Source organism: Equus przewalskii, chromosome 30, assembly GCF_037783145.1.
Source record: "Equus przewalskii isolate Varuska chromosome 30, EquPr2, whole genome shotgun sequence".
In the NCBI taxonomy this organism is placed as follows: Eukaryota; Metazoa; Chordata; class Mammalia; order Perissodactyla; family Equidae; genus Equus; species Equus przewalskii.
This window is the reverse complement of record NC_091860.1, coordinates 21950256-21974737: the sequence shown is the minus strand read 5'-3', so window position 1 is coordinate 21974737 and position 24482 is coordinate 21950256. Positions and strand designations below refer to the sequence as shown.

Sequence of the window (24482 nt, the reverse complement as noted above, 5' to 3'; positions counted from 1 at the left end):
ACATACCCTCTCCCCCCATGAAAAGAGAGACAGGAAGAGAGAGAGAGAGAAGAAATAAAAAGATGCGGGATGGAGGGGAAGGAAGGTTTGCAGGGAGAGAGTGGGAGGGGTTTTCTGAGAAGAGTCCTTGTCTCTTGGTGTGGAAGTTCCCAGATAAGTTTGGGGATATTAGAGGAAAGTTTCCTTATCGCTTTGGAACATGGTAGTGAGCAGAAGCAGGAAGGACTTTGAGGAAAACATCAACAAAATCTTGAAGAACCTTAGAAAACTGTTTATAGGATCATCATTGTCTTTGAGGAGGCCTCAGGTAAGGGCTTAAGGGAAAAGGAAAAATCTTATTGGAAACAGTTATGCGGTAGTGGCAGAAAGTTTGCCAGCCCTGTTGCCTGAAATAACGTGGAAAGTAGAAAATGTACCCTCCCCACAGGATGATCGCTAAGGAGATGATCCCAGCAGAGCGTTGAAGGTGCCATCTAATTTCTTCTTGCTGCTTCTGGTAAAAGACAAGACGGGGGAGACGAGCTGGAGGAAGGACTGTTAAACAAAAGGAAGCCAGAACCTCCTGGTTTTGAAAGTTCTCAACCTCTCCAGAGGGCAAATGATATTACAATGAAGAAAGGGCTCCCGGGAAAAATCAAGTATGCAGTACTGTCAGGAAAATCTGGTCTAGAGATGACTCCAAGAGTGAGACTGGTCTTGGTCTGCCTGAGCTGCCATACCAGATAACAAATACCACAGACGAAGGGGCTCAAACAATAGACATTTGCTTTCTCACAGTTCTAGAGGTTAGAAGTCCAAGATGAAGGTGTCGGCAGGGTTGGTTTCTGGTGAGACCTCTCCTCCTGGCTTGTAGATGCCCGCCTTCTCCCTGTGTCCTCGCATGCCTTTCCTCTGCACGTGCACAAAGAGAAAGAGAGGGCTCTGGTGTCTCCTCCTCTTCCTATAAAGACACCAGCCCTATTGGACTAGAGTCCCACTCTTCTGATATCATTTAACCTAATTACCTTCCTGAAGGCCTTCTCTCCAAATCCATCCCCTTGGGGGTTAGAGCTTTAACATATGAATTTGGAGGGGGACACAAATCAGTCGATAACAGACTGTAAAACTCGTTGATCAGATCTCAGGAAGATAAAAGGCAGTGTTTCAGAGAACTGTTCAAACAATAGGGCTTCTGAGAACCTTAAGAACATTGTCCCTCAGCCTTCTCAGCAGAAGACCAAGGTAGAAAAGGACTTCTAATGAAGATATTTTCAGGTGAAGCTACTTTTCTAGTGGAGTGAGCCCCAATAAGATTCACAGGGCACCTACAAAGTTCTTAAGAGAATTGTATTAGAGCGAACATTGACAGCTCGGACTGGAAGGGACAGACAGTACAAATAGAAAAGATGCCTTTGCACTCTCTCTACTCTCTACTCTCTTTTCTCATGCTGAGAAAACTATACAAACACAGGAAAAGGAAGGACAATTTAGAGGGTGGAAACAAAAGCCCACAGAATGAAGCCAAGAGCAATGGAAAATTATTCCCAGGAACTGTCGATTTGTACCCTAGTGGATTTCAGAATTGCTGTGAACCAGTGACTTCTGTGCATCCCCCCTTTCCACTCTGTTGAACAGGGGGGTCTATAGCACTTATTCTGTGCTTGTCCTATCATTCTACATTGTTGGGTGAGGGAAGGGGGCAGATAACTTGTCTCTTTAGTTCACAAATTTCAGATCCAAAAGAAGTGGATTTGAGGACTCAAGGAACCACACCCAAAGAGCCGCATCAATATATGGACCTGGTTTGGATAATGAGATTCTGCACTTTAAACTCATACTATATTGGGAAGAGACTTGGGGGGGCCTTGGGAGAGGCTGAGCACATTTTGTGTGTGGAAAGGACGTGAATCATTGGGGGGCAAGGGGAGGATTGTGGTAGCCAGCCTCCAAGATGGCCCCTAGTGATCCCTGCCTTCTGGAATTCTCACCCTTGTGTTGTTCCTTCCCACACTGAATAGGACTGACCCATGTAACCAATGGGATACCAAAGAACCGAAGAAGGTGATTTCTAAGGCTACATCTTGGCAGACATGGTGGCTTCCCCTTATTCTTTCTTGGATCACTTGCTCTGGGAGAAGCCAGCTGCCATGTCATGAGCAAACTCAGACAGGTCAATGGAGAGGCCCACATGGTGAAGAACTGAGGCCTCTGCCAACAGCGAGCATTGACTGGCCAACCATGTAAATGAGCTGTCTTGGGCAGTGGGTCCTCCAGTTTCCTTCAGAGGGCTGTAGCCCTGGCTGACATGTTGACTGCAACCTCATGACAGAACCCGAGCTAGATAATTCTACTAAAATGTTCTTGGATTCCTGTCCCACAGAAACGATGGAAAACAATAAATGTTTACTATTGGTTTAAGCCACTAAGTTTTGGGGTAATTTGTTACCCAGCAATAGATAACTATTACGGAACTGAAATGAACACATGTCAAATATTTCATTCAATTCATTAAATTATGATGGAAATAGTAACATGGTTCCAAGAGCATTTGAGGAAATTGATGTTTATAGGCAATTTAATGAAGGACTGTTAGAATGTGAGTGCTAGGTTAATATAAAATAATACAAAACTGGCTAATGTCCTACAGAGCAATAAACGGCAACCTTTGGGGTTATCTTTTCTCCCAGACAGAAATTATTTTCATCTCTATCAGTCTGGGACCTTTAATCAACAGAAAGCAGGGAGTGGAATAATTCTTTGCTGTGAGGGGCTAGTCTGTGCTTTGTGGCCAGTTTAGCAGCATCCCAGGCCTTTCTCCACTGGTTGACCGTAGCATCCCGCTTCTCCCCACCAGTCATGTCAATCAAAAATGTCTCCAGTCATTGCAAATGTTCCCTGGGGGCCCCACGGTTGAGAACTACTGCCTTAGATAATTAAATAACCCTTGGGCAGATCTATCAAACAAGGCCCATTTTGACACTGAAATGACAAGCCATCCACCTTTTTTCTTCATTTCCAAGTTTGAAATACTTTTCCTTAATGAGCATACGTGAACCAGGAGCCCTCCCGCCTGAGAAACTGCTTCCAAGGACAGGGGGTCGGGGCTGCTATTGCCGTCCCGGCTAAAACCGGATGTGCAACATGGCCTCCTTCCGCCCTGCTCAGAGCGGACAGAGACGAACAGGCGAAGAGGGCCAATATGGCCGGAATCGAGCATGGGGTCAGAGAGCTCTCAAAGGGAAACAACCTGGTACTATGCAAAGGCTGTCTCAAGGCAGCCTTGGAAGGTGGATGAGTTGTGAGCTGACAGAGAGGTAGGAGGAAGCATGGGTGGATGGGGAAGAAGACAAACAGGATGCCCACATAGAACCCCAGGCCCTAACTAAGGATTTGGGGGTTTTCTTTGCTTTGTTACCTTTTTTAAATCGTTTAAAACATGCAAGCAGAATTTACTTAATAAAAAGGAGAAATCTGAATTCACTTTTGGGGCAACTTCTTTGTTTTGGGAAGAACCATGAAATGAATCCATTTCTAAGTAGAAAGCAGATACTCACCTTGCTTCTGGTTGAGTCCATTGGCCTGAACACGGATGTCTGAGGCTGAGAAGCTCCATATTCTGTGCAGAGTAGATGGCACAGTCAGAACTTTCTCTGCAAAAAAAAATTAATTGGCGGGCTAGGGGCTGACGAGTGTTTCTTTTCTTGGAATGAGTTTGCAGGGGCTATACCTGTGGCCTGCGGTGAGGTGCGTCTGCAGGAGGCCAGGCCTGGGTTGGAGAATTCTGCCACAGGGAAGGAAGGAAGTCCAGAGCAGGCAGCCTGGGTGGGGCTTGCTGTCTCTCCGCCTTAGAGAATGCTGTGGCCCTAAGCTTATTTTTTAAGGCTGAGGCCCAGTGAGTGCTCGTGTTGGACAACCACGTTCTGATGGACCAGGCTTGTCAGGGACCAAAAGGCAAGGGAGCACTCCTGAGGCGAAGGGGGGTATCCCTTGAACACAGGGGCCATCTCCGTTGCCAGTCATCCTGGGGAGAGGCTGGTCTTGAGTCAGGGAGGAAGGATTAGGGAGGCCAGCCTCTGACTGGAGAGGAGGCTGCTCTGTCTGGACCTCCAAGCAGCTGGGCTGGTCCCGAATCAGTGACATGCACAAAACGCTCCCAGGAGACGGGCTGGCCTTTCCTTCCTATGAGGGCCACCTCAAGGCCAGGTGGGGGAGCCCCATATATGACCCCAAGGACAGAGCCGCCTAGAGGCTCGAAGGGTAGCCACGTCCTATAGGCTTATCAGTTGCCTCTACTGCTCCTCCTTCTTTCTCCCCAGCTCATCAGCACAGGCTGGTTTCTGTCATGGTGGAGGAATTTCAGGGAAAAGCCTGTTCTCTACTGGAAATGCAGCGCCCAGTGCCAAAGCTGGTGTGCTGTGAAGGACAGGAGCCTGAGGGAGAGGAACTCCGACTCAATGATAGAACATGTATGAGACACCACAATGCCCAAATCAGACCCCTGTGAGGCCACAGGAGGACCGAGACCCTGGGCAGGGAGGGGACCCAAGATGAACAATTGATAAGATTAACGAGCAGCTGGGAAATTCATGGAAAGATGAAGTGTGGTTTAATTGGTGGTCACACACCTGTAAGACCTGGACATGAGCGATGAACGAGACAGATGATGGATGATGGATAAGACAGATAGGCAGGCAGATAAAGATATAGGTATTGGATGGATGGATGGACAGGCAGGTAGACAGAGGATAGATAGATGATGAGTAGATAGAGATACGAGTATAGGATGGGTGGTGAAGTTCAGAACGCAGCACCTCAAAATATGCTGCTCCGGCATATTGATTATTTTGAGTTAAAGGCACTCGAGAAACAGCAGGTGTAAGAAGGACACTTTGATTCTCCTTTTTCTTCCTGAGAGCAGGAGACAAACTCCCATGTGAAAGGAGCCCTGCCTGTACCAGGAGGAAGGGAGACATTCTTATCACCAGAGACAGGAATTTGGGGCCGAAAGATCTGTACAAGCAAATCTTGTTAAACTAGCCCTTATCTTTCTAGTTACTTCTTCACGATTTACTACCCCAGTCCAAATCCCTTTGTCTTGTCAATTCCTCACAAATGCATTGCTTCTTTATCTAAAATGGATAAAAGCTTTCTGTTCTGGTCACTTCTTCAGGTCTTCACTCTCTTGAGAAGACTCTCATGTACATGCAAAAATGTAATAAAAATTTGTATGCTTTTCTCCTTCTAATCTGTCTTTATCCGTTTAATTTTTAGACCCAATCGAAGACCTAACAAGAGTAGAGGAGAATTTTTCCTCCCTACAATGTATAGATAGATAGAAAGATAGATAGATCGATCGATAGATAGATAGATAGGTAGGTAGGTAGATAGATATAGATATAGGTATAGGATGGATAGAAAAAAGATAGGTAGCTAATGATGGATAGATAGAGTTGATGGATGGATGGATAGATAGATAGATAGACAGACAGATAGATAGATAGATAGGCAGATAGGCAGATAGATAGATATAGGTATAGGATGGATAGAAAACTAGATAACAATGGATAGATAGAGTTAATGATGGATGGATAGGTAGATAGATACAAGATGGATAGAAAAACAGATAGATAATTCATAGATAGATGATAGATAGGAAGGAAGGAAATTGTGGAGGAAACATTTATTTTTTTATCTTCCTAACAGATGGACAAGGGGCAAAGGAAGAACACGGAAACATAAGTGGATGAGAACTACAGCATACAAATTACTTGCTTTTGCTCATCACACTCCGGAGGAGCTTTAGAGGTGAAGTTCATTGGTTCCCAGTTTCCCTGTTGTCTGGATATCTGAGATGGATATGTTTCACTGCAATTTCACCCAACACTGACCAGGAGATCAAACTTAACATAGAATAGAATTCTAAGAAGCAGAGTTTGCCTGTTTCTCCCCCAAATCATACAAAGGAATTTAAGATGAGGAGGTCATGCGGATGGGCTGTGAGGGAAGGCTGGTCCTTGCAGGTTCCACCTCGTTTCACCTTGAGCCCCACCATGGCCGTGTGGTTCCTTCAGTGTGGCCCCCTTCACACACAAAGTGAAGGCTATGATATTTTACCTACTTCCTGGGGCATGTCAAGCAGTTCAAAGAACCAATCTAAAGAATGTGGCTATTTGGGGCCAAAGGGCTCTGTGCAGGGGTAACTACTGTCACTTAATATCAACACGAGGCCCTCAGAAACGTGAGCGTCACATCCATTGTGCGGGGAGCAGAAGGCTTGTGTGAGGAGGTGGGGGCCAGTGGGGCGGTGAAGGTGAGGATTCTAATCTCTGTAAAAGGCCTTCGTGGGGAGCCCAGCCACACACAATGGGCATATTTTCTATACATAAAGCTGATTATCTACCATTACCTGGAAACAAAGAAAAATTACTTGTAATTATAATAGACTGAAAAGTAGTGACTTTTGGAGGCTTTTTGACTCCCCTCCTACAATGCCCATTAATAGGTATAAAGAGGAAATAATGCTCGTTGATTTGGAGAAACGCAATAGATCAGAACATGACTCACGTCCTAAGAGGAGGTGGGCGAGAAGGATCTACCAATTAAAGCAATTGCCATTGTTAGACAAATTACTGTTTCTAAAAGACTGAAGTCCTCTATTGGAGAACACTTCAGAAAGCTGGGTGGGGGGAACCTCACATGACCAGTGCAATTAGGAGAACAAAAGCCAAGCATTGTGTGGCGGGAGCTGCTTAAATCCTCCCACGCCTCTGTCCCCTGGTGGGACGTCACCATTCCTGAAAGCCTGTCATACTTTCTTAAGCTTTCAAAGAGCTGTCAGCATATTCTCAAGGGCAGAGGGAGACTGACACGTGAGCGTGGCTGCACGTGGCGGGTGGATGGTGCCGGGTGACGGCTGTCGCCTTCTTTCTCCTCCTGAACTTCTCTTTGGACAAGGTGGCATCCTGTGGCTCCTCGTTCCGGACCAAGGAGTGGATGGACCACTGGGGACACCTGGGTCTGAGACTCTGCACTCCGACTAGAAAATTACAGGTGCCGGAAGAAATGATAACAGGCAGGGCCGGCTGCCCTGTGTGGGGTGGGGATGCTGGAAGGCCGTCAGCAGTCCGTCTGGGATGATCTTTGTGCTCTTGATCTGATGCTAGAAAGATCTGATGTGGGGTTTGATGTTAGCTGGGACACTCTCAAAGTATGAGGGGAAGGACTGTTTCTTAAAAATTTCAGTGTGCTGCACGCAGATGGATATTTTGTGCAAAGCATCAAGAAAATTAATTACTAAGAACATGAAATTAATACAACAATGAAACACAAAATATAAACCCCACGACTTTGTTATTAGGCTCAACAGACATAAAAATTACTCTATCCAATTGCTATAAAAGTTTCTAACTGCTTACTATTGTGGGGGACTGGAATTGGCCACCCCAAGATATGTCTCTTTGGCATGAGGATTATTTTGGGCCGGTTACTTTTAAAAACTGCAGACAGGAAAGAAACTCTGAAAAGTAGAATTTCCTTACCCTCTGTTAAGAGACATTTACATTTGTAAAGGAAATCTCCATCTGTAATTGTGTCCCCCTCTCTGTACCAGGAAGAAGGGGGATGACCTTATCTCTAGAAACTCTTATCAATGCAGAAGGCGAGGACTCAAGTCTGCATAATAACCTGACTCTTGTTTACTGTACTTGTCTGGTAACCTCCCCTAACTGACTCCCCCCACCCCCAACATCCTCCTTTGTCTTTAGCTGAGGGTGGTATTTAAGATGAGAACTTCTGCCCTTTTCGTAAGTTGCTTAGTTTGCCTGAGCCTCTCCCATGTAGACATGTTATAAAGCTTTGTTTAACTTTCTCCTGTTATTCTGTCTCATGTGAATTTCATTTGTTTTCTGGCCAGAAGGACCCAGAGCTGGTAGAGGAAATGTCTTCCTCCCCTACACTCTCAATTTCTGCAGCCTACCAATCCAGGGGTCACACTTTAAGTAGCTTAGGTCTAGGACAGCACATCCCCAAGTTGTCACTGGAATACTGAGTCACCCAGAGGCAATCACAAGAAAATGGTTCCCACAGTCAAATAAAGTATAGAAAATGCTACATATCCTTTTGGTCATTCACAATGCATGGTTGTATAGTAAAGGCTCTGAGAAATCCTGTTTTTTGTAAAAAAAGCAAAAAACAACTTACTTTTATTGAATTCAGTTTTCCAAATTTATTTGCTTACTCTCTGTTTCTCTCTCTTTTTATTTATTTGCTTATTCATTTATTTTTGCAGAACACTTGCAACCTTGGCCAAACCACATTCCACCCATCACATGCTCAGAACTGCTCGCCTGGGGTCTAACCTCACAGGACCCTGGCCAGCCTGGGAGAAGTCGGGCCATAATGCTTGACCCAAAGTGGAAACAGCCCCAGTGCCAGTGAGTCTTCACCAACCCAACTTGACCCTGCAACAGAGGTGCCGGGACCCATCTGCAGACCTCGCCAAACGGCCCAAGGAATTGCCTCCGGTGAAACTCAGGCTCCTCTTTAATTGTGTAGCCACAGCAGAGAAGACCTCCAGCTGTTAGTGCCACTACATTTTGGCACTTGCCTAGCACGCTGGGACATGGTGGCCTTTAGCGAAAGTCTGTGTGTGGAATAAACTCAATCAAGTGTAAGGAGACCACGAGTTATAATGGGAGACTCCAGCACACCAGCCACAGTGACACCAGTTATCCTTCCCTGGGCTAACCCATGCCAGGCCCAGAATGGGTTTTCCTAATTAGCTGGTGTCAGGCAAACATCCCACGGTGCAGTCAATGTCCTTACAGGAGGCTTTAGAATGTACTGCTTGAAGTACATTTGAATTCACCAAGGCGCCCCATGACCCTCTAACAAAACAATTATCTATAGCCCAATTTCCATGCACGGGACCCCAAATGCCATGGACACTGGGGTCAATAGAGAGAGAGGGCGGGCTGTGCCAGGACTCGGCTCGCTATTGGTTTTAACAGACATGGAGGCAACTGGCTACTCCAGTCAGTCTGGAATACTACTGTCTTTCAAAGACGTAGGATTTCTGCTCTTGTGTCACAAATCAAAGGCACATCAAACTCAATGCCTCTGCTTTCTTGTCTACTGTTCAATCGCCTTACTATTTCCTGCCTTTTCAATACTATTTTACATCCCCGTGGGATTACTACTTTATATACTCTGATACACGCCCTCCTGAGTCACAGGAAAAATGTTTCCAGGCCTGGGGGTTTTCCTGGTGACCACATAGACATAATACTTAGTCTCAGAAAATTCAGCTACTTCTCTCCATGTCACAGCATCCCCCCACAGGGCCAACAATTATTGCCAGCCACCAAGAGACTTTCCATTGACACGGGGTATAATTAGGAGGTCCCCAGACTATGTCACAGGCTTCTGTGTGGTTATAAAACATCCAGCAAATTCTTGGATACACTGCCCAGAAAAAGGTGTAGCCTGATCCCCTTTTGGTGAATAAGGGCCAGCTGTGGGCACCTGCTCCTGACAGATTGTAGCAGGAGGGATGGCTGCCCGTCCCCCGAGCCTGGGTCAGGAAAGGGGTGCAGCTTCCTCCTGCTTGTCTCTCTCTCTGGGGCCACACAGCTTTGGACCCCTGAGCTGCCAGGTAGGAAGGGTTCCTCTGCTGAAGACACCAAGCTGGAAAGACCACGAGCAGAGACGACACAGAGAGAAGTGCCCGAGGGCGAGGAGCTCCAGCTGTTCCAGCCCAGGTGCCACACGTGGGAGTGAAGAAGCCTTTGAGATGTCCCCAGCTGCCCCTGGACTGTGACAGGTAATAAATTATCACAGCTGTTTTAAGCCGCTAAGTTTTGGGGTGATTTGTTACTCAGCAATAGATAACTAATATACTTCTTAAATGGGGTACAACTGGAGCCCTTTGTACTTCTCTTTTTCTCAGCACACACCGTTGGGCTGTTGAAGAATTTTCCAGCTAGTAAGGGTCCCATACGAAGGACACCTGCTCTCACAGCCGTAGCCTTGAACGACCCACCCCACCCCCCACATTCACACCTTGCTTCACGCTGCTCACACCTTTTTCCCACGTGCTGACTCCTGTTTTCTATTTTGGAGGCTTCTAGTTATGAAGCCCAGTTGGCCACTTGGTTGCTAAGCTTGAACACTCCGTTCTCCTGGGTTGTCCGGCTCAGCCCTCCCTACCATGTGCCTGGCAGATGGACATACCCCATTCCTGGACACAGCCCGAGGCCACAGTCCTTGCTTCGCCCCTCGCAGGAGAGCAGCACTGCCAGCTGCAGGCGTGTGGCTGGCGCCGACCGGTTCCACACGCCCGCTCTCTCACTCACTCGTGTGTTCATGGGGCGTCCATGAGGCTCCAGGAGCAGAACAAAGCTGATAATCCCTCACCCTTCAGTAGGAGCCAGGAGAAAACTCATATCTTCATTGACGCCGTGATGAGCCCATACCAGCCAGGACATTGTGCGGTCAGGACAGAAAAATTAAACTGGGCAGATTTATTTTTTGTTGCATGAGGTCTTGTAAGGCTGTGAATGGGCACCACTACCAATTTTCTTATCTCTAAAATAGGGAAAGCAATAGTGCTGTTGTGAGGATTAAATGGAACAACATATATAAGATGCTTCGCCCAGGGCCTGACATACAGGAAGAGCTCAATAAATGTAGGCTCTGCTTATTCTTATTACATTTTATTGCAAGTTTCATATGCCCAGTGCTGAGCTCTTCACAGCCCCTCTGCTCCTCCTCCATTTCCCCCACTCCAGTTGACGGCACGTCATCCTTTGAGTTACTCAGCTAAAAAAAAAAAAACCCAAAACCTGGAGCTGTCCCTGTCTCCTTTCCTTCTCTCACATCCCACACCCAACTCAGAGCTTTTTGTTTCATATTCAAAATAGATTCAGAAGGGACCACTTCTCACCCCTCACTTCTCTGACCCTGTCCGAGCTCTCATCACTTCCCTTCAGTTTACAGCCAAGATGCGCCAAGTCCTCTGCCCGCTGCCCTCCGCCCTCCACACCCCCGTGACTGGTTGTCAACCAGCAGCCAGGAGAATTGTGTTTAAACAGAAGTCACATCAACTTCTTTGCTCAGAATCCTCCAATGGTTTCCGTCGTTGGCCTTCCTGTTGTCTTCAAGCACACTCCTGCCTCAGAAAATTGCTATTCCTTCTGTCTGAGATTCTTCTCCGGATATCTTGCTTGCTCCCTCACCTCCTTCCAGTCCATTCTCAAAGGTTGACTTCTCCAGGAGGTCTTCACTGACCATCCTAATTAAAATCGCAACCCCTCCCCACACTCTCTCTCCCTCCCCCATGCTCTAATTTTTCCCGCAGCCCTCCTCTCCAGCTCCCCTGCTATGTATCGACTTTGCCTTGTTGGTTTTCCCACCGGAATGTCAGCTCCATGAGGGTGTGGGGTGCGTTGCACACTGCTGTGTTCCCAGTGCCCAATGCAGGCAAATGCTCAGTCACTGTTCACTGGCGGAAGGGAAGGAGGGAGGGAAGGGAATTCAGTGCACTACCTCTTTGCCTCAAAGGACCTAGAAAAAAATCCAAGCTAATCATGTGCGGACCCTTGCTTGGTTTCTACACTACCATGGAGAGACCATTTGTACTTCCTCAGCGGGAAGGGAAGTATGGCACCCCCTGCGTACCTTTCCCCTTCATCTTTCATTTGGTACGGGGACAGTGGAGTCACCCTTAGCAAGTGGCTCCCACCTCTGCAAATCTTAGGCGTCATCCTCATTTATAAATGGGGGCAGAGTTAACCTCTTTGGATAAAGACGTTTGCCCAAGGTGAAGAGGTCAAGTCTTCCTGGGACCCTAGTTCTTAGGGGGGCCCTTCAGTACGGTCAGTGGCAGGTCTCTGAGTTAATCCACTACCACTGCTCGCTCACAGTGGGGTAAACATGGGTGGTACTGATTTCCTGGATGCGTCAACAGCTTGACAGATTAGAAAGCATGTTGGGTCAGGGGTCACAGGATATGGGTTCTAGTCCAGGCTCTGCTATGGACCAGACTCATGAGCTCCACAACCTGGAGGAGTCGACTGCTCTACAGCCGAGAACCTGCCACAGCCCCAGGAAATGAGTGACTCTTCACCTTCTCAGGGGGGCAACATCATAGACGTCTCCACAGGCCCCCAGTGTGTTTAAGTCAAGAGCATTTTGAGTAATTGGTGGGAAAACAGGAAAGAAACTAAGGTATTTGGTGGTGACCCCATGTGTCATATATGATAGTTTTTTCCCTCTTGCTTTTCTTGTTTTCACTCATTTATTCATTCAACAAATGCTTAGCGAACATCCATCTAGGTTACAAAGGTAAATTTGCAATGGCTCTTGCCTTCAGAAGGCACTCGTTTCCCCTGTGTCTTTGACTCCATTTTCTCTTCCTCTCTGGTCTCTATACCTTATTCCTCTCCCTGGGGTGAAGCTCAGGGACTCTGAGGCAAGAAAGGTGGTTGGCTCCTGCACCAAAATGTCAACACAAATGTTCTGTGGGGAAGCTGTAGCCCTCAAAAGGCCCAGATGAAGTCACCTGGCAAAGTCCAACATCCCGTAACCCCATATGCGTGACAAATGGGTTGGGCAACCTGTCTCCACGTGGACTTCAAAAAATACTTTTGGAGAAAGCCACGGGGGAAGGCAGGAGACAATGAGTAAAGATTTACTGGAAACAAACGTGTCAGAAGCTCTGGGTTCTGTAGGGATGGGTTTGTCAGAGTTGGCATCTACCACATGGCACGAGGCCCAGGCATAGCAGGTGGCATAGACATAGTCTTAATTGATAGCTTAATTAGGAAATTAGGTGGGTTATAACTTCCAACCTACAGCTTGGTTAAGCTAAATTTCATTATCCTCCTTTCCCGTAGAAACACACACATGGAAGTAAATGAGGAGTGGGTGTCATCCACCCGAGAACCGCTGCTAAAATGGTTTGGCCTAGCTGCACGCGTGATAGGAAGAGAAACAATGTGATAAGGAGAAAATGTCCACAGGCACTCCCTCCACTTGCTGGAAGCTTCTCCGGGAAACCTCCAAAGGTTTACCCTTTTCCCTTAAGAACTTGCTGAATTGCCTTCTGAGATGAGAAGCATCATCTCCAACAGCCAGGCTAGCACCTTCAAAGGGTCTAGGCCTGTGAAACAAACGAATTCTGTAGAGACTGGAGGATGAAGACATAGAGCCATCTCATTTATGCCCGTAGCTCTGCAGAGGCAAACCTCCATGTGCTTCATGAGCCCGACTGGCAGCTGCCTGTGGCCCCAGGAAGCTGCTTGGGTGTCTGGTGTGGGTGTGACGGAGGGCTGGCGCTTGGGAACTTGAGCTTCTTCCTGACTGCTCATCAAGGAAGCCAGCCTCGATCCTTGTTACTCACAGCGTGGTGCCCAGTCGAGCAGCATCACCATCACCTGGGAGCTTATAAGGAGTAGAGAGTCTCAGAGCAAACTGCAGATCTACGAAACCAAATCTGCATTTTATCAAGATCCCCAGGTCATTTGTATGCACTTTAAAGTTTAAGAATTAGGGACCTGGGTAGTAGATGGTACAGTCCAACTTCCAGTTAAAATGAAGCCTTCCCTAAAAAGTTCTGTGTAACTTGAAACTGGAGGAAGAGCGAGGTCTACGAAAAATCCAAACTACTAGATAGAGACCTGTAACTGACATTTGACACCCTCATTTAAATATAAACATGATCTGGGGTTTGCAAGACAAGTGATGCCAGGTGGTAAGAGTCTTGATATGGGAGGCGGGTACAGAGCTATAGAGAATAGACAGGAAGGGTGCGGGGGACACTAAAGGCAAACCCTGCTTTGTAATGTTGCCTGGTAGGTGATGTACCTTACGGGTACAGTGGAAGGTGCTCTCCCCAATGCACGGTGGCCTGGAGTTTGGAACATTGATCAAGCTCTTGAAACCTGCAACCCACAAAGCTCAGAGTCCAGCTGTGGCTCTTTGCTGATCTCTTATGCCAGCAGAGCCCCTTACTTATTTTCACACAAACACCCAACTTTGCTACTCCCAAATCCACTGTCCGAGTCATTTCCAAGGAGGCCCGGGGGCCCCAGAAAGCACAGACAGGAAACCCCTGCTGCGAAGGAAGTTCATGGCATATGTCCTGGACAGCCTTGACAGCCGGGCTGAGCAACGGGTATTTAATTTGATGGCCATGGGGAGCCACTGAAGGTTTTTAAGCAGGAAAATGACATAATCCAAGTTGGGCTTTAAAGGTACGATTTGAGATTGTAAGGTTGAGTAGAAAGTTATGACAATAATCCAGGCAAGTGTTACTGAAGACTTCAACTAGGGTTTTTTGGTTTTTTAATTGGGAACGTAGCAAAGTGTGACTTTATTCTGACGGACATGCATGGGCACCCAGCAGACATCCGATAACACTGTGTAACATGAATGAACAGATGAGTGACCTGGGAACATCACCACACAGACCAATCAACACAGTCATGCAGTTAAGCTTTACATTTTGAGCTCTTTTCACCCATATCAAGTGGACCCAAAAATCCTTTCTTGAACATTTGCACTTGGGTTCATTGTTTGGATGGTTGTACACGTAACCAGGTTTCTAGTCTCTTCTCTCCCTCTCAGGCTGAGGTCTGTCCACTGCAGGCAGGGGGTGCACATGGGGTTCACCTTCCTACCTGTGCATTTGCTGACAGTCTGCTGCAGTTGGGGCAGCAGTGGAGAAAGGTGACATCGGGTCCTTTGCCCAAGGTCAAGTCACTGGGCCATTCTGGGCTCGGCTCTTCATCTGTAAACTGCCCGTCACAAAATGGGGAGAGCTTTAGGGACTGCTGGTTTGAGACATTGGGGACATAAGTGAGCCTTCTGGACTTGGGGTGTTCTTGAGAGGTTCAGCTCGGCCACTCGAAGTGTGGGACATTTGCTTGGTTGGCTGGGTAGCTTCTGGCCTCTTTGTCCTCAGGTAAAACTGCCAGGTCACCAGATTCTGGATAGGTGAATTGTCCCTGCTTCATACCAACACACTTCATCCTAAAAGAACATCTAGATCCTTGCATGAGTCATCGTTTCTTGAATCGGCTTCAGTTAGGTTCTACTTTCCTATACTTTTCTCAGTATATGTCAGACTTCACTCATAGATGACAGTGGAGTTTTTTAATACACCTTACAGATCCCTTCCCAGGACTCTGATTAAACTCACACACTCCATCTGGTGTCACAAAAGCTGTTTCAAGCCTGGATCCTCTCTCTGAGGTTATTTGCCAACAACCTATCTATAAATTAATAGTTATGGTACGTTTATTAGTTTCCAGGCCTTCTAATAGCATATCAATTCTGGACAGAAGCTTAGCATCTGGTTTGGCCAAAGAATTTAATTTTCTACAAACCACATAATCTAATCAGATCATCTGGTCTTCAAACACTAATTCGGTGGCCTTGAAGTGCTGATGCGAGCACCAGGCCCGAGCCGGACAGAGTTTTCACCAGCCTGTAAGGAGGGGGTTTTACGAAAAGGTCAATATAGTGGATTTTTTAAAAGGGTAACTATATTCAGCTTAAAGGACTGTCCATTTTTCTGAGGTTATGCTCTTTCTTCATTGTCAAGTGTGTTATAATATTTAAGATATTTTTCTTTAAATAAACGTATTTGACAAAATAAAAATGGACAACTCTGACAGTGCCTCAGATCTTGGAGAACGTTTTACTGATATGAAATCTAAAGCAATAGGCTATCCCAGACTGACGGAGCGCCCAGTGACTTTACGAAGATGGGACAAGCCCAGGTGTAAAACCTCCCCCGCCCCTTTCTGGTATCAGTAAACACCTGCCACTGTTTCTGGTCAGGGACGGCCAGAGATGAAAAGGTTAGCTTCCCAGATGGGCTTTTAAAGAGAAGCCTTTAGTCCAACATCGACTTCTTCTGCAGGAAGAGAGAATGAGGCATCTGACTTCGCCCATATTTCCCGGTCTTCATTTTCTGAGATATCTGCCTTTCAAAAAAGTTATTATTATTGCTTTTCTAACTTTCATTCACTGGGCATCAGTTTGACCTTCAGCTTCAGTAACAAAAATAAGAGAGCGCCCTTTCATCCCCAGGCCACACCAGCCTCACCCAGTCAGGGCGTGGCTTCTATTTCGTGTCCCTGGTCTCAGGGCTCCTGGCCTGGGACCACCCGCGGTCTTTTGCGGCTGTCCCCAGGAACCTCTCTGATTTTCTTGTCCTTCCTTCCTCCCCCAACCGAAAGAAGAGTAAGGGGTACAAGATGGTCCAAGGGGAGGGAATGGCCTCCACTCTGCATTGAGGACCAGCTTTTGCTGAGTTCCACCCAAAGCCCTGTCATACTCATTCTTGGCTAAAACCTAACCAGGGGCCAAGTGCGAAGGTGGCTTCCTTCCCACCTCCTATTCCTACCTACCTGGGACCCCACCCCCTTAGGGCTCTTTGCTCTTCCTCACCTCCCTGGCTTATTTCACGGCGGCTATTTCTTAATCCGGAGTGCCTGCCCATCATAAACCTTCTTCCCTGTCTGTCCTAAAAGGCTTCAAAGTCTTTGTGCAAACAGAACTTCCTTGACAGCCTGTGGATCCTAAACCCTTCCCCATCCCACCTGTGACCTTCAACACTGCAACGCTGAGTCCTGCTTCAAGGCTGGTCTGAGGCCAAGGAGGAGCTGGAAAGCCCACCGAGGGCTATGTGAATACTGTTCTGTAGATTTTACACTCAGCAATCAATCCGCCATCTTTCCATGTCAATATACATAAAGCTACCTCCACACGTTTAACGGGTGAACAGTACTCTTTTATGTGGTTATGCCGTAATTTATCCTATCCTCTGTTGATGGATATTCAGGTTATTTCCAACTTTTCTCTATTACAAACAATGGTGCAACAAACATCCTTGTACATGTTTCTTTTTCCACTTGTCTTTCTGTTTATAGCAGTATTTCTGGACCCAAGAATACAACATATAAATGCTGATACCGGTAGGTGGTACATTTTTGGAAGGTAATTTTCCTCGAACAGGATATGAACATTCTTTTTGCCAATCACTGTTTCCATTTCAATTTCTCTAATTACTGGGGATGTAGAATCTGTGAATATGTTTAACTGCCTGTACTTTTTTTTTTTCGGTGAGGAGGGTGCGCTCTAACATCTGTTGCCCATCCTCCTCTTTTTTTGCTTAAGAAAGATTCCCCTGAGCTAACATCTGTGGCCAATCTTCCTCTGTTTTGTATGGGCGTCGCCACCACAGCACGGCTTGATGAGTGGTGTAGGTCCGCGCCTGGGATCCAAACCTGCACACCCAGGCTGCTGAAGCGGAGCGTGCTGGACTTAACCACTCTGCCACGGGCCCAGCCCCTGCTTTGTACTTCTCTATCTGTACATTTTCTTTTACTATTCTTTGCCCGCCTTCCATTTGGGGTTACAAGTCTAAAAGGAAATAAAGGTTCTTGAATATGAATATGAGCCCTGGCCCTCCCCATTTACATTCGTCGAGCAGCTAAGTCCCAGGCACTGTGCCACATGCACAGTATCTCAGTCACTCTTCAGAGCAACCTTGCAGGGAAGCCTCATTTTCCCAATTTTACTCAGGAGACTGAGGCCCAGCAAGGTTAGTGGGAGAGCTGATACTCATCTCCAAGTTTGTTTTCAGGCCTGTGGTCTTTCCATGATACCAGTCACACCCTCTAAACGAAAATCCCCCAATAGGATTTTAAGGTGGTTTCCAGATAGTAATGGGAAAATGATATGGGAGCTAGAAGACAAAAGAAATAGGGGTGGAGAGAGTGACATCTCCCTTCTTGCTGTGTGGTCAAAACACATCATTCGTTAACAGAGGCAGGTCATTCGTGGCTTCCCATGTTTCAAGCCCAAGGCTCTGATTGCAGTATATTCCTGTTCAATTGCATTCCACAGTTAGGTTCTAAGGGATGGATTATAGAGTCACGAAATGTTGGACTGTATACTGTTTAACTTAAAACCAAACCAAACCCCACTTCCCGGCCCAGCCCGAGATTCTGACTTCGTTGGCCAGGGGACGGCCTGGGCATCAGTGGTTTGGCAGCTTCCCGAGTGATTCTCATTTGCAGCCACGGCTGAGACCCACTGTCTTAGGTCATCTCTACTATCCCTTCTAGCTCTAACGTCCACATTTCATAGCTGAGAAAGGGAGGCTCAGAAAGGGAATGTGATTTGCCCAATGTCACACTGCTCTAAGTGGCGAACTCAGACTACAGTGCAGGTTTGATGGCCTCCAGAGGGCACATGTCCAGGGCCCTCATAGTCCTTCCTTTTCAGAGGTGCCTCCACTGACAGCTTTATTCATGGGTACAGATAACGGTTGATAACAACATTGTTTCCAGGGTAAGAGCTTGAGTCATTTGTATCAGAACTTGCTACTCTGCTGCCTTTGCTCCCGGCTGTACTGTGAGAGCTGCCCCATCCCCCATCCCCCATGGGGGCAGCTATGAGCCGGTTCCCTCTGCTCATGATCATGGCTCCTTCCCCTGCACGTCCAATTCAAGCCACATCTTTTCTTGTGAGCTTCATCTTCGTGTGTGTCACTGTTACAGGTGCTAACTGCACCGGATCCTCCTCACTCCTCGTCCTTGCCACAATGCGGGTATTCATTTGTGTCGGGAACTGCATAATTAATTTACGCCTTCCCCACTCCAGGAGACCAGGGACCCTTGGGCCTGTGCCCACCCTTGTTCTCCAAGCACTTGGCACAGTAGCTAGCACAAGGCAGACAAATAGGCCTCGTGTCAGGGCAGCCTCCCCTTAAGAGTTTGGGGCACAACCTTTTCAAAGTCCCCTTCCCACCTCTAGAGTTGACAGATCAGAAAACCCAGTTCCCAGAGAGGCCCAGCGACCTGCCCGAAGTCACACCATGGATTTGTGGCAGAGCTTATTAATTCACTCAAGACTGATTTAGCATTTTGGGGGCTGCAGTTCATTGCTGATTCCCGTTTACAAGAGAAGTTAACCTCCCCATCTTTCGCACATACGCTACGTCTGAATCACGTCTCCCTCGCCCACCCCACCCTCCAGCTGCCATTCAGTAAGGGCCATCCCACTTGTGCCTGCAACCACCGCCATCTGACTGTGGCTCTAGGAACGACAGCAGATGACAGCAACCTACAGGATGTCCCCGGCCCATCCTGCTGCACTTGACGCTGCTGCTCGTTTCCTCCTTCCTGGAACTCCCACTCCTCCAGCCAGGGCACCGTCTCCTCGCGTCGCCTTCCGTGCTCTCCCTTTCGTGCGTCCTGTGTAACTGTACTGTTTATCTCCATCCTCCTCACTACACTGTCAGCTCCAGGAAGTCAAGGTCCACACCGTCTTGGTCACTAAAACCTAGCACTGTGGTGACACGATCATGGCTAACATTCCAAATGATCACCGTGTGATGACGCTGTGCTGAACACTTCACACCAATTCACTCATTTAATCCTCACAGCCCCATGAATACTACAGAAATCCTACAATCTTCACTTTATAGACGAGGAAGTGGATCAGAGCACAAGCTCCATAGGACAGGGGTTGTTGTCTTGTTACATCACGATTTCACCAGGACCAAGAACAGTGGCTGGCCCACTGAGGCAAAGTTCAAACTCGAGTCAGTCGGAATCTGAAGCTCAGTCTTCAACCAGATGTGGCGGAACTAGGCCACGACTGTACTTACTTCATGCACTCCTTTCCCTCTGGCACCTCTGAAACGTCAGTGATCCCCTGGGCTCTCCCCCTCCTTAGCTTGCTCATCTTCTCCCTCGGCAAGTACTCTCCCGTGGCTTTACCTCCTATGTGCTGGCAAGTCCCAAATCTCTCTGGAATTGCCAGCTGCCTGTCCGACAGCACCATCTGTCAATCCCCTAATTCCTCATATTCGACCTGTCAAAAGAGGTCATTTTCTCATTAAACCTAAACCTGCTCCTCCTCCTGACTTCTTTTTATCAGATGGTAGCCCCACTATCCACACTCCCTCCCAACCTGGGAATTGCAGAAATCGACCTTGACCCATCCTCTGCCCTCAACAGTACAACGTGATGTTTAAGCACACAGGCTCTGAAGAAAAGAATTCTCTTCACAAGAGCAAGAAAAATAAAATACTCAGGAATAATTTTAACATAAAAGTGCAAGACATATACTAAAACTACAAAACTTGCTGAGAGAAATTAAAGACCAAAATAAACGGACATTCTCTGTTTATGGATTGGAAGAGTCAACAATGTTAAAATGGTAATTCCTCCCAAATGGATCCATAGATTCAAAACAACACTATCAAAATCGCAGCAGGATTTTTTTTTTTTTGCAGAAACTGACAAGCCGATCCTAAAATTTATATAGAAATGCAAAGGACCCAAAAGAGTCAAAACAATTTGAAAAAGAACAAAGTTGGAGGAGGTACACTTCCTGATTTGAAAACTTAAACCTTTAAATATATGGTCCATGATTTTTAACAGAGGTACCAAGGCATTTCAATTGTGGAAAGCATAATCTTTTTAACACATGGTGCTGAGACCACTGGATATCCACATAATTTAGATCCTTACTTCACAAGATATACAAAAATTAATTCAAAATGGCTCATAGACCCATATGTAAGAGTCAAAACTATAAAACTTCTAGAATAAAATACAGGAGAAAATCCTTTGTGACCCTGGGTTAGGCAGAGATATAATACTAAAAGCATGATCCATAAAGAAAACACTCATAAATTGGATTTCATTAAAATTAAAAACATTTGTACTTCAAAAGACACCATTACGAAACTGAAAAGACAAGTCACAGACTGAGAGAAAATATTTGCAAATCATGTGTCTTACAAAGGACTTGTATCCAGAATACATTAAGAACTCATACTATTCAAAAATAAGAAAACCACCCAATTAAAAACTGAGCAAAAGATCTGAACAGACATTTTGCTAAAGAAGATATATGAATGGCCCATAGGCATATGAAAAGATGCTCAACATCATTAGCTATCAGAGAAATGCAAATCAAAGCCACAATGCGATATCACTTCACACCCACTAGAAAGGCTATAATAAAAAAATACAAAATAACAAATGTCAGCGAAATGTGGAGAACTCAGAACCCTCATACACTGCTGGTGGGAATGAGGTGCAGACCCTTGGCAGTTTCTTAAAAAGTTATTAGCATAAAAGCCCACAATAGCACTCCTAGATATAGACCCAAGGGGAAAGAAAACACATCCACACAAAGACTTGCACCCCAATGGTCACAGCAGCATGGGGAAACAGCCCAACGTCTTTAACTGGTGTGTGAATGAACAAAAGGTGGCAGAGCCATCCCATGGACTACTACTCAGCGATAAAAAGGAAAGTCACCATGGATACAGGCTACGTCATGGATGAACCTCAGAAACATGACGCCAAGTGTGAAAGAAGCCAGATGCAAAGAACACACATTATCTGATGCCATTTATATGAAATGTCCAGGAAAGCAAATCAGAAAGGTGGAAAGTAGATTAGTGGTTGCCTGAGGCTGGGGGCGGGAATGGAAATTGATGGTAAACGGCAAAAGAGATCTTTTCGAGGTGGTGGAAATGTTCTAAAAAGGTGTTGTAATGGTGGCACAACTTTGTAAATTTACTAAAAAGTCCTTTAAGTGCATACTTAAACGGGTGCATTTTATGGTAGGTAAATTCTACCTCCCTAAAATCGTCAGAGTTGGGGAGGGAAGGGAAGCACAGGCTCTAGATCCAGCCCGCTTGGATCCAGGTCGTGGCTCTATCACCTCTGAGGTGTGGGCATGTTACTGCAACTGTCTGTGCCTTAGTTTTCTCATCCATAAACTGGGAATCATAGTAGGACACACTGCATTGTGAGAATCGAATGAGTTAATACAGGTACAATGCTTAGCACAATGCCAGACACATAGTAAGCATTCAGTAATGTTAGCTGCTTTTCTTATTGTATGATTACATTCAACCAATTATCAAGCCTTGCCAATTTTACTTCGTCATTAGTTCTAAGGTGAATCACCTTTTCTTCCTAACTTCTTCCCTGGCCTTAAGCTCTGTAGCAGCTCTTAGAACACTTGCCGCAGTCTTCCTAACTTCCTCCAGGCTGGTTCCCTCACGGAGGCTCTGCAGCCTCCAGCTCAATGGCACAGGAGGCCCTCCCTGACCTCTGACCTCGTCTCCTGTGGTGTGGACCCCCACCCCCACCTCACATACACCATACCCATCAAAGCGGTGGACTTGCCCACTCAGACCCCGCAGCTGCTCATGCCATGCCCTCTCTGGAAAGCGCCCCTTCCCCTCCCTTTGTCCGTCTGCTCTACTAACCCTCCAGGGCTGGGCTGAGGCAGCTCCCCGCATGCCGCCCCTGACCCTCTCGAGCTGTGGCCTTCGCGCGCCTGTAGGAATCACTGTGCCTATCTCCAACATTGAACTGACACACGGATTACAGAACATGCCCCCTGTCTTGCAGCGGAGCCTAGCACAGTCCCCAGGACATCTAGGACACTGTGGGAGCGAGTTAAAATGTTGATGGTCAAGTGAACCACCAGACTACGCAGCATTTTCTCAGCTCCTCACGAGGGAAAGATGCACTTAGGCTTTTAAACAGCTTCGGCCTTTTGTTAACATGTCACTTACGGAAAATGACAGAAGTTGTCTAGGAAAATGGAACTCAATAAGGTTCTACATATTTTGAAGAACTACTGTAAGCAGTAATGAGATAAAGTACAGGGTCACACTACCTTCCATTTTATGCCACTTATACTTTGTACAGTAGTCCATCCAAATTTATAGAGACGGCAGGTAATGCGAATCTTTCCAGTGGAATTTTTCCTAACTTACTTGAAATGAGAGTTTCTAAAGAATGGAACTGATCTATTAAGAATTTTTGAGGAGGCTCATAGTAGGAATATAAGATAATCAACTTTAGAGGGATTTTATTTTTATTTTATTTATTTATTTATTTTTTGAGGAAGACTAGCCCTGAGCTAACATCTGCCAATCCTCCTCGTTTTGCTGAGGGAGACTGGCCCTGAGCTAACATCCATGCCCATCTTTCTCTACTTTATATGTAGGATGCCTGCCACAGCATGGCGTGCCAAGTGGTGCCACGTCTGTGCCCAAGATTCAAACCGGTGAACCCTGGGCCGCTGAAGCAGAACGTGTGCACTTAACCGCTGCGCCACTGGGCTGGCCCTGGATTTTATTTTTAAGAGAGCTTAACTGATTGAAGGGGAAAAAAAATACAATTACCCGGGTTCCACCCCAGAGATTCTGATTTACGTGGCTGAGGGGGGGAACCAAGAAAACATTTTTCAAAAGTTCCCCAGATAATTCTAAAGAGCAGCAAAGGTCATGATCCGTCCTACGAAATCTCAAATTTGTTCCTATATTTCTCAGTGTTCTTATTTATAAAATGGTGGCAGTTACACTTAGATTTATGCATAACTGAAAATCCTTCTCAAAGTACAATTTATCAATATATGTTAAATGGAATCCTTTCTTCCTATTCTCAATACCTTGGGTCAATGTAAAAGTAAAGCTGGACTTATTAAAACCACCTGGTCAATAAGCATTAATATCTATATTAGAAATGGACATTTAAAATCCATTAAAGGACAATTAAAACAAAAAAACAGACTGCAAAACCATAAAGTTAACCCACAACCAAGCACATACTAAAATAAAGGTGTGAGTCTAGAAGATACCTGAGAGAACATTTCCAGAACAGTAAACTGCAGGTCCTCAGTGAATAAATCCCTATTTGTGGACATGGAATTTTTTTCTCTAATCATGAAAATGAAAAGAAAAGAGATCTCAGCAAAGCACTGACTAGGTACTGTCTTGTGTTGGCATGAAATGGGCCCCGAGGGAGAGATGTGAAAGGCTTCAAATATGAAACTCAATTTTACAGTTACACTGAGTAGGACAGAAAATGTCGTATTAGAATCTTCCTAAAACGAAAAAAGTTAAAACAATCACATCGCATCCTGCAAACATCTACTCTTCTTCTCCAGAAATGCCCTATTGATTGGAGCTCTTTTTGTTCTTTCCAGAAACATTCGATCATCGATGCTGCGGGGCATTAGGACATGCCACCCCAAAATGTGCCACTCTGGCCTAAGAATAATTTCAAGCTGAAGGCTTTTGAGTTTCTGAAATCCCTTCTCTGCCTAAAAGCAGAGCTTCCTGACAGGCCTCAATTGTCATAAATCCCCTCCCAGTTTAGCTCTCATCTCCTCTTCGGGCCCCACACCCGGACACTGTCACAACTATCAGGTCTCCCATCTACCCTCCCAAGGGCTCACTTCTCTTTTCCAAAAAGTCCTGCTTCTCCACAAGTGTCTTTCTCTCCCCACTTCTCCCTACTAAGTTAGTTATGTAGGCCCCAAGTCTACCTGCCTCCAAGTGGCTCATCACTGGGTACCATGTGAATGCACAATGCACATGCTAATGAACTTCTGTTGGTCTCCTGTGAATCTGTGTTTCATCAATCCAACTTACAGGGCCGGAGAAC

The 24482-nt window shown here is 46.2% G+C and overlaps 1 long non-coding RNA gene across 1 annotated transcript; it reads right to left on the bottom strand.

Annotated features, from left to right (window-relative positions):
* Window positions 1-252: 252 nt before the first annotated feature.
* LOC139080514 (uncharacterized) lies at window positions 253-24482 on the bottom strand. The gene is made up of 3 exons (XR_011535076.1): window positions 24364-24482; window positions 3534-3629; window positions 253-891 (listed from the first exon to the last, which is right to left on the bottom strand). It is a non-coding gene; the product is annotated as an uncharacterized lncRNA (long non-coding RNA).